Source organism: Miscanthus floridulus, chromosome 12 (assembly GCF_019320115.1).
Source record: "Miscanthus floridulus cultivar M001 chromosome 12, ASM1932011v1, whole genome shotgun sequence".
Taxonomy (NCBI): Eukaryota; Viridiplantae; Streptophyta; class Magnoliopsida; order Poales; family Poaceae; genus Miscanthus; species Miscanthus floridulus.
In genome coordinates, this window is record NC_089591.1 from 12,130,868 (window position 1) to 12,142,429 (window position 11,562).

Here is an 11,562-nt window from a genome sequence, read left to right on the forward strand (position 1 = left end):
AACTCTGAAGTTCAAGAGATGGCAACAATCCACTGACAGTTTACACCAACTAAATAACCAGTTATGTTGCACCCATAAATGGAAAGGGAAACATGGTAGAATTTAGAACTCTGAAGCCATAGAAGCACTTTCAAATTATATAACTCAGTTTTTTCCACTTTTGGAACAATTACAAGGTATTCATTTACAGAACATATTCATATGACACAATATACAGACACACCATCCATTTATTCAACCCGCATGTCTTAATGTAGGGAAGTGATTACGCATTTGAAGCTCGGCTTACGCAGTAGGGTAGGATGGTTGCATGGCAAGGCCACACATCCCCCTCTTGTCCGAAATATCCTTCTCCATTCTCAGGAATCCATTCTCACCCCACGTTGTGCCCCACGAGTTCTTCATCAGCCAATACTTGGTGCCATCACTGTCCTTTCCATAACCAATTGCTGCAATGCCATGGTCAAGGTCAGTGCCGCAAGATCCGGTCATCACACCACCAGAGTAGAACTGAAATGTCATGTCGCCCCCGTCCACTGCCACCGAGACTGGCTGGCTGGCTACCGCCGTCATGAGGGCAGCCTATAAAGACAATGGTTGGTGGTCCACCGTCGCACTGCGCTATATAAAGTGGTGGAGGCCGGCGGCTCAAGGTACGAGGTTCACCGTGAGCCAATCCGCCCCACCAACAAACCCTAAGTCCGATCTAGCAAGGGCCGTCGCTGCCCGTGCGCAGCCTACGACAATGAACCCGATGGAGGCTTCTGGATCTACCCCTTCCGTGGTGTCAGGTCCTAAGATCTCAACTACCCCTCTCTATTTTTCCTCTGGTAGTACTAGAACTAGTTCTAGGTTTTTGATCTATCATGCACCCCGGCTAGATCCCTACCTAGACGATCCGAATAGTTTAACAATGGTACCAGAGCATGTTTTCTAGGGTTTTGATATAGAACGGGTGAAATAATTAGAAAAGGGAAAAGATGATTAGAAATCCAGTGCGGTTTTAGAAAGTAGAAAGGGGCTTCGGCCGACAAAGGGTTCGGTTGAACCCTAACTTCGATCCTTTCGGATCTGAGAAAAGTTTTTGATTCGGATGAATGAAACTCTAACCCTAACCCTAGCTCGGGTTCGGGAAAAGTGAAGAACAGATACAACCAAACCCTAGATCGGGTTTTGGGACAGAGATGATTACATGGTTTCAACCGGAAACCGAATATCAAACCCGTGAAGAAATCAAATCGGGGAAAAAGAAAAACAGTGGCCATTCCAAACCCTAACCCTAACCCTAATCGGGAAATCGGATGAAATCTGAACAAACGAATCAAAAGAAAGGGGAAGAAAGGGAAGAGGGTGGCCTACCTCGCCGTTGCGCGGCACAGCAGTCACGCCGGCGCGCGGGGAAGAGAAAGGCCGGCTCGGGGCACTCCTTGCCGGAACAGGCCACAACGGCGCCGCGGTCAGGCCACTCGACGACAGCACGCTCACCCGCTGGGGAGCGCGCACGCCTTCGAGGGGGCCGACGACGACGCCTAGGCTCGCTGCTTGCTCTCGCCGTGGATTGCTCGCTCGCTCGGTGACTGACTGAGGAAAGAAGAGAGAGCAGTGAGGCGAAGAGAGAGAGAGCGAATGTAGAAATGATTTAGGGTTTCCGCTCGGAGGCGCGTGGCGTCGGGTTTTATTCCGAGCAAAATGCGCGCGCGACCGTCCGATGCTAGATGAACGGCCGAGAGAGAATGGGCCAAGTCGCGGCCCAGGCGGGCGCGCGGACGGGCGGACTTTGCCGGGCCAGGCCTAGGTTGCGGCCTGGGTGCGGCCTGTTCGCGCAAAAAGAAAAGGGCTGAGCTGTTTTCTGCGGTTTTGGGCCAAAACAGAGAAGACAGAGTCCGGTTTTGCATTTTTCTTTTTCCAGAAAATTGAAAAATGGAAATTGGCTCAAAAGAAAATTTTTCCCTGTGGGCAAAATTCATCAAATTGAATGTTTTTCCGCTGCGTATTTAAAGATGCAATTTTCATTATTAAATTCGAACCAACGAGAGAATTTAATTTTGAAAATGGATATGTTTTAATTGATTATAATATTGTTATTATTCTGACCAACGTTGATTAATAGCAATATTATAATGTTTTTGTCTTGCATTAATTCTATTTCTGCCCAACGGTGATGTAGAATTAGTGTAGAGAACAATTGTATGTTTTAATTTTGACCAACGTTGAACTAAGGCATGCAATTGTTGTTGTTATTATTTGTGTTCTCACACTATTTGAATTGTGTTTTTAGGCGGATACAACTTGATGAGTTGTATCAAAGAGATCCCCACTCTAAAAGGGGATAACTACATTGAATGGAAGAAAAAGATCGACTTGGCCTTCATATTGGCTAAGATGAACTGGGTACTCACCACACCGTGTCCCAAAGAACCTGTGGCACCAGTGAGGGAGACAGATGAGACTGTTGTTGCATGGCAGAACAGAGAGCGGAACTTTGCTCCCGTAAAGATGTCTTTTGACCTTGAAAATAGAAAGTGGGTCACAGCCAATAAGAAATGTTTAGCTGTGATAAAGAATACAATTGAGCCTACAATAGTGGACTCAATTCCAGACTGTGACACAGTCATAGAGTACCTAGAAAGAATAAAGAGTCAGTTCACTGGCTCTTCAAAGACATATGCAACCCAGCTGATCAAGCAGCTGGTCACAGAAAGGTACTCTGGTGGCGGGAGTGGCATTAGAGAGCACATACTGAGAATGAGCAATTTGGCATCTAAGCTCAAACCAATGGATTTGGCACTCAAGGATGAGTTTCTTATTCATTTGATTTTTGCTTCTTTGCCAAAAGAATTTAACACCTTTGTTCTTAATTACAACATACAGCCCGAGAAATGGGATTTAGAAAAGCTCATAGCCATGTGTGTGCAGGAGGAGGAAAGAATAAAAGTTTCACAGGGTGGTACTGTTAACTACCTAAAAGATAAGAAAAAGAACTATAATAACAGCTCTTCCTCCAAGTCATCTGGAAAGGGTCCCATGCAACAGTCTCAGAGCAAGCAATTCCCAGTGGATAAAGACCAGTGTCTCTACTGTAAGAAGACGGGACATTATAAAAAGAATTGTCCCGATTTCCTAAAGATGATTATGAAAAACAAAGGTGAGAACATTATTACGTTCGTAAATGAATCATTGTATGTCAAGTTTTCAAAATCTACTTGGTGGATTGATTCAGGTGCAACTATTCATGTTGCTAATTCATTACAGGGATTCCGTTCGATAAGAACTTTGCAAAGAAGCAAAAGTTTCATTAAAGTCTCAAATGGAGTACAAGCAGATGTTGAGGCCGTTGGCGATCTTCCGCTAGAGCTTGCTGATGGCTTCATATTTTTTCTTAGAGATGTTCTTTATGTACCTTCTTTGCAAAGAAACTTGATTAGTGTATCAAAATTGGACCATGATGGTTATGATTGCCATTTTGGAAATGGCAAATGTCAGATATTGTTTAATAATAGATGTATTGGTCTTGCCTTCCTGACAAGACGAGCTTTATTTGTTATCACTTCGTGAAAATGTGAATTCCATATGTGATGTGAATGAGAATGTATCCTCATCGAACAATGCAAACAGAAAACGAAAGAGAGCTCACGATGCGTTGTCGAAATTATGGCACTGTCGTTTATGCCATATTTTGAGGGGAAGAATAGAAAGACTAGTTAAGAATGATATTCTTCCTCCATTAGAGCTCTCAGATTTAGAACAATGTAGAGATTGCATGAAAGGAAAGTATGTAAAGAAAATTAAAAAGGATGACAAACGAAGCACAAGAATTTTAGAGATAATTCACACAGACATATATGGTCCTTTTCCTGTGAAAAGTGTGGATGGTTATGATTCATTCATATCATTCACAGACAATTACTCTCGTTTTGGCTACATTTATCCAATTAAAGAAAGAACAGAAGCGTTGGATAAATTCAAAATATTTAAAGCAGAAGTTGAAAATCAGCATGATTTAAAGATTAAGATAGTCAGGTCTGACCGTGGGGGAGAGTACTACGGTCGGCATACCCCATATGGACAAGTTCCTGGACCTTTTGCAAGGTTCTTACAGGAGAATGGTATAGTCGCCTAGTATTCAACACCGGGCGAACCTCAGCAGAATGGAGTAGCTGAAAGGCGTAACCGTACCCTGATGGATATGGTGCGTAGTATGATAAGTTACTCCACTTTACCAATGAGTCTGTGGATGGAGGCGTTAAAAACCGCCATTCATATTCTCAATAGAGTACCAAGTAAGTCGGTGCCCAAAACACCGTATGAGTTATGGACAGGAAGAGTACTCTCACTTAACCACTTGCGTGTGTGGGGGAGCCCTGCTGAGGCTAAAGTTTTTAACCCAAACATTGGGAAGCTAGATCCCAAAACAGTGAGTTGTCATTTCATTGGCTACCCAGAAAAGTTAAAAGGTTTTCATTTCTACTGTCCAGATAGACATATAAAGTTTGTGGAAACAAGACACGCTGTCTTCCTAGAGGATGAAATGATGAGGGGAGAGCATGTTAGCTCGAGAAATTAACCTTGAAGAGAAGTGGGTGTATGCACCCACTCCGATAATTCATGAGCCATTTTTCTCACTACCTGCTGTTGCTGCACCGACAGTACAAGACACTGTGGTGCCAGCACCTATTGTTATCCCGCCTATGGCAACAATGAATGATGATGAGGAACATGTTCCTCAGGATCCTATAGAACATATTGCCACACATGAGGGGGAGCAACAACAGCCTCAAACAGAAAATGTGCCAAATGAGGAGGCCCCTAGAAGGCCTCAAAGAGTTAGAAAATCAGTTATTCCTGCTGATTATGAAGTGTACAACACTGAAGAATTTCAAATGGAGGATGATCCCACCTCATTTGAAGAAGCCATGAAAAGTGATCATTCATCAAAGTGGCTTGAGGCCATGGAATATGAAATGAGATCAATGAATACAAATAAAGTTTGGGATTTGGAGATAATTCCTAAAGGAGTCAAAACAGTAGGCTGTAAATAGGGTCTACAAAACAAAATTTGACTCTCAATAGAATATAGAGAGATATAAAGCCCAATTTATGGCAAAAGGCTTTACACAAAGAGAAGGGATTGATTATAATGAGACATTTTCTCTAGTCTCATGTAAGGATTCCTTCAGAATCATAATGGCATTAGTGGCATATTACGATTTAGAATTACATCAGATGGATGTAAAGACTGGCATTTCTCAACGGAGACTTAGAGGAAAATGTTTACATGGCACAACCGAAAGGTTTTGTCATGGAAGGAAAAGAACGTTTGGGATGCCGCCTAAAGAAATCCATTTATGGATTAAAACTAGCTTTAAGACAGTGGTACTTGAAGTTTGATCAGACAATAAAGAATTTTTGGTTTAAAGATAATGTTGAGGACAATTGTGTCTACGCAAAGTTTAAGAATGGGAAGTATATCTTTTTTGTCCTATATGTGGATGATATCTTACTTGCTAGTAGTGATGTCAGTCTACTACTGGAGACAAAGAAGTTTTTGTCCTCAAAATTTGATATGAAAGATCTTGGTGAAGCTTCGTTCGTTCTAGGGATCGAGATTCACCGAGATAGAAGTAAAGGGGTATTAGGACTGTCACAAAAAGCATACATAGAAAAAGTCTTAAAGAAATTCAGTATGCACAAATATAGTCCCTCACCTGCTCCTATAGTCAAGGGCGACAGATATAGGGATTTTCAATGCCCCAAGAACCAATATGAGATCGATCAAATGAAAGTGGTTCCATATGCTTCAGCTGTCGGAAGCTTGCAATATGCTCAAGTATGCACGCGCCCTGACTTGGCATTTGTTACTGGGTTACTTGGCAGATTCTAGAGCAATCCTGGAATAGAACACTAGAAATTGGTAAAGAAAGTCTTGCGTTATTTGCAAGGAACGAAAGGCCTAATGATGACGTATAGAAGATCTGATTCACTCCATATAGTGGGATATTCAGATTCTGATTATGCGGGAGATAATAGAAAATCCATGTCTGGATATGTGTTCACTTTCGCAGGGAGAGCTATTTCATGGAAAAGCTCAAAGCAAACCGTCACTACATCGTCTACAATGTATGCCGAGTTTGTAGCGTGTTATGAGGCAACGGGGCAGGTGAACTGGCTAAAGAAGTTCATACCCGGTTTGAAGGTGGTTGACGACATCAATAGACCACTGAAGTTATACTGCGATAATAATCCAGCAGTACAGTATGCTCACAACAATAGGTCAAGTGGTGCTGCCAAACACATTGACATAAAGTATTATGTTGTGAAGGATAAAGTCCGGGATCAAATGGAGCATATAAGTACCGAAAAGATGCTCGTGGATCCGCTTACAAAAGGCTTACCACCCAACGTGTTCAGAGAACATGTAGCCGGCATGGGTTTAAAGGAAAGCCTATGATTCCTGGACTATAAAGGGCCCAAAAGTTAAAGTAACTATTTCATATCAGAGACGTGCATTGTAGCTGTTAAATCTATCGGCGATTGACCGTGACGATGAAACATGCTCTATGCATCATCTGTGAAGAAATGAGTAAGGATAAAAGGATTGAAGTTTAAAGTTTAAAGATAAAAGTAATAGTGTGAGATCAAGGGCGAGAATGTTAGATTGATCTCCCAGCCAATAAGCTCAACGGCCTATTGGGCCTTGGTCACGCGCCCTGATCGGGGGCGCCCAACCCTACATGGTTGGTGGGCCCCCGTCGCACTGCGCTATATAAAGTGGTGGGGGCCGGCGGCTCAAGGTACGAGGTTCACCGTGAGCCAATCCACCCCACCAACAAACCCTAAGTCCGATCTAGCAAGGGTGCGCAGCCAGCGACGGGAAGACGCCCACCGTCATCACCGTCGGCTTCACTGCTCTATCAATTTATTGTGTTCTTACATCTAATATTTTGGTCATCTTTTAAATCACGATGTTTACCTCAACATTTGAGTTGTGACTTTCAGTTTCAACTATAGTATTGGCTTGGACAAATAAGTGACTGGATAGGAAGCAACGAGGAAGCGACGGCTGGACCAATTGCTCGGCATGATGCACGTGCACCAGTTCACAAGTCAACGCGGCTTTGCTTTTAGACCACGCAACGTTTTCTGACCATTATTCAGGGACGGCAGGACAACGAAGAACCTTGCGCGCCACTCCACTGCCCGACCTATTTAACGGCCGCCTCATGCTACCAACAGAAATACACTCGCTGCAAGCCTACAAGAAGACACAAGCGAACAGATGGAGCCAATGAGCGGCGACGGGGAGCCACACGCCGAGGGCCGGCACCACCACCTCGCCTTCCTCCTCGTCCTCCTCCTCCGCCGCCTCCAGCTCCAACGAGAGCCACCGCACGCATGTAGTGCTGCTCCTGCCGTTCCGGGGCGCGCTGCAGGGCCACACCAGCCCGATGCTGCTCCAGTTCACCCACCGCCTCGTGTGCCACGGCCTCCTCCGCAGGCTCGCCACCACCTGCTACGTTGTCCTCCCCACCGCCGCTGCCCCCGCCAAGCCCCTTCCGCGTCGCCGCCATTTCAGACGGCTTCAATGACGGACAAGGCAATGCAGAAAGAAGGAAATAAACTCAGGCAAGAATATTGCTGAATTTGCTCAGGCAGGAATACGGATTAGGAGTCCTTGGATAGGAGTGTTTTCTCGTCTACTAAAAATCAAGGATGCTCAGTGTTTGAAAAGTACCGCCGGTACTTTTAGATACTTTTTTTTTATTATTTACATTGATTTAATAAAAAGATAATTAATAAAATTGGATTTACCTACTTAAGGATATAATGGTAATTGTCCAAATTCGTCTTCGTATCTGCTCCCTCCGTAATCGTAAAGGATGACGTCCTAGGCTCTTGCCCTGTTTTCTCAAAGGAAGTCATCGCTCGCTCGGAGGGAGGATTTGGACGCGATTGCCCCTGCGTTTCGGCTTCTGTCCGCATTATCACGCGCTCGCCATCTTCGTTTCCACTTGCCACCGCACGTCTTTGTCGCCCTCGCGCCGCGCGCCTTCCTTCCTCACCGCTCTCCACACGTGTAAGCAAGGATACCAGCACTGAGGGGAGGACGACGACTTACACGCAGAAGGAGAGGAGAGTCATCGCCGGATGAGGAGCCTCAGCGATCAGGCGACTGCACGTGGAAGGACGGCCTCAGCCCGGTGCCGTCCGCATCCAAACGGCCTCTCCCAGCAGAGCCCGCATGGCGGAGCTATGGCAGAGCACACACTAGGAGCACCTAGACCGGAGGGCTGGCGGAGAATCCCAGCAGAAGGCTGAACACCAGGGACAGCCGGCGGGGGCGCCACAGGAGCTCAGCGGAATTACCAATTTACCTTTTCATTTCAATAAAATCTGAAATAAAAAACATTGGTACTGCCCCCGTATTTTGGTACTAATCTTATTTATTTGTACTTGTCAGTACTTTTTTCTCAGTACCTCATATTTCTCGACCATTCGATCTCTCCTGATGGACGGTTCATATCTTTCTCAACCACCGTTAAACTTGTAGTTAATTAAACAGTAAGCATATATGTTGGTGAGTGTAAGAAGTCTTTGCAGTGCGCCTTCTGTAACTATGAAGGAGGCCAAAGGATCGATGTTGGTATTTTAATGTTTCAACACTCAGGAATCACTGTCAATGTAAAGTCGCATGCTGTGTGTCATTTAGTTATTATGTTGTTTTCTGGATAGTAAGTGCTCTACTGAGGACAAGGAGATCATAGATCTTAGCTTATATAGATTACTGGTGCATGTCACCTTTTGAAATGTTAGGAGCATACGGTATTTTATTTAACTCCTTTGTTTATTTAAATCATGTATGTTTATTAGTTTTGTTACACTCGGTTGACCAGAAGTTCCTGCAACTAGGAAATAAAATCAAGGATTAAGTTTATTTTTGGCCCCTCAACTCTTGTCTTTGTCTAATTTTAACACCTAGCTACAAAACCGTTTAACCTTGACACCTTAACTATTAAAACCGTTTAATTTTAACTCCAGAGTCATATGAAAACCACTCAAAACCGGCTCGGGGTCAGAATTGAATGGTTTTGATAGCTGAGGTGCCGAAGTTAAACAAAACCAAGAGTTGAGGGGCCAAAATGTACTTAATGAAGTACTTTAGTTTTTCATATATTTATAAAAAAATATATTATTTAGATTTACTTATTGATAAATATTTATATGTATTAAAATATTTTAAAATAACGGAACTTCAATCATTCATCAACTATAAATTTGTAGATCTCAGTGTTAGTAATTTCTTCATCCAAGTTCATTCGAATAATTTGAAAATTTTGAATTTTGAAATATGAGAACTTCAAATAGAATTTTGTAATCGGAAATGATTTCAAATGAAAATAAAAGTCGTCAGCTACAAGGTTGTACTCCCTCGATCCTAAAAAAGAGTTATTCTCGCTTCTAAAAAGTCAACAACTTTTAACTTTGACCAAATATATTTAATAAAATATTAATATTTATGGTACATAAATTAATACCATTAGGTGGATCGTTGAATATACTTTCATAATAAACTTATTTGGAGATGTAAATGTTGCACGTATTATCTACAAATGTAGTCAAAGTTGAGAAAGTTTGACCAGCACAATTCCCATAGCGACTCTTTTTTAAGGACGAAGGGAGTATATCTCATTGAAGTCTATAATTTCTCCATCAGAGTTCATTCGAATAATTCAAAAAAAAATTGGATTTTAAAATATGAGAACTTCAAATGTTTAGGTTATATTTTAAATAAATTCAGGTTTGGATTTAGAACTTTGAAGTTCAAGAGATGGCAACAATCCACTGACAGTTTACATGAACTAAATAACCAGTTATGTTGCACCCATAAATGGAAAGGGAAACATGGTACAATTTAGAACTCTGAAGCCATAGAAGCACTTTCAAATTATATAACTCAGTTTTTTCCACTTTTGGAACAATTGCAAGGTATTCATTTACAGAACATATTCATATGACACAATATACAGACACACCATCCATTTATTCAACCCGCATGTATTAATGTAGGGAACTGATTACGCATTTGAAGCTCGGCTTACGCAGTAGGGTAGGATGGTTGCATGGCAAGGCCACACATCCCCCTCTTGTCCGAAATATCCTTCTCCATTCTCAGGAATCCATTTCTCACCCCACGTTGTGCCCCACGAGTTCTTCATCAGCCAATACTTGGTGCCATCACTGTCCTTTCCATAACCAATTGCTGCAATGCCATGGTCAAGGTCAGTGCCGCAAGATCCGGTCATCACACCACCAGAGTAGAACTGAAATGTCATGTCGCCGCCGTCCACTGCCACCGAGACTGGCTGGCTGGCTACCGCCTTCATGAGGGCAGCCTCATCGTTGGCAGGCACATCCTCAAAGCCCTTGATGGTTGCGGCGCTATTGGATCCTGACTGGCACTGGCCATCTTGCGCGGTGTAAGGGTAGTCAGACTCGGTGGTAAGGCCACCGTTCTTGATGATGAACTTGAAGGCATCGTCCATCTCACCACCATTGCAGCCCTGGTCCTCACCATGAACGTCACAATCCACCAGTTCCTGCTCCGAAAGTGAGACGAGCTTCCCGGTGCTTATCTTTACAATGCCCTCTGTGGCAGCCACAGCTGAGAACGCCCAACAGCAACCTGCATTCTTTCATTTTGATCAGATGGGTGTCATCCAGTGCTGTCATAAATAATAGAACATATTATATACGCACAGATATAGGAGAATTGTGCATGTGTGGTCACCTAGCTAATTTTACATACCACACTGGCCTTGGTTCTTGATGGGCGTGACAGCACCCTTGGTCCTCCAGTCCACAGTTGCCGGAAGCGCATGGAGGCTAACATTCTCATACCGGAATCCCGTGGGCACCTTCACCACATTTGGGTTGAATCCCTTGTTGGTCTTGGTTGCTCTGAACTCATCGTTGCTGAGGTCGGCAAACTGGTTCACACCAAGCCAGAACTTGCGGTTGCTGGCAGCATTGAACGACTCGATGATCTTGACGTTGGCCTTGAACACCTGGAACCGGTGTGCCTTCTCAGTGTCATCCTTGTAGACGCGCCCATACTGGACCATCCACTGCTCGTGCCTCGCCATCATGGCCGAGTCGTCGTCGTCAGCTCGCGAGCTGCAAGGACAGAACTGCAGAAGCAGATGCAGCCGAGTATAGCAAGGAGCAAAGCCTCGGGGGTGGCCATGGTCCTCGATCAGGCTCTCTCAATTGTTTCCTAAATCCTAATGTTGTGGACTCTGCTTTTTGGTTTGATGATTTGAATTTGGAACAGGGTTGTATGACGTATATATAGTTGAAGGTTTGCATTAAAGTAGTAATAAACGGTGCTTGTACGACGTGCCTAATTAATTTAGCTGTGTGGTGTGCGTAGCCGTCAAAGTTCCATTCAAATGACAAATGGTATAAAACTCTTGTGCATGAGACGTACGCTTTGCTGCACCAGTGACAATGACCACAGGGTTTCAACAGAAATATAAAAACAGAAACAGCGCCGTCCTTGGGGTT

At 43.7% G+C, this 11,562-nt stretch overlaps 1 pseudogene; it reads right to left on the reverse strand.

Moving 5' to 3' along the window:
* Positions 1-285: 285 nt before the first annotated feature.
* LOC136498384 (senescence-specific cysteine protease SAG39-like) lies at positions 286-11,242 on the reverse strand (annotated as a pseudogene).
* Between the last annotated feature and the right edge of the window lie 320 nt (positions 11,243-11,562).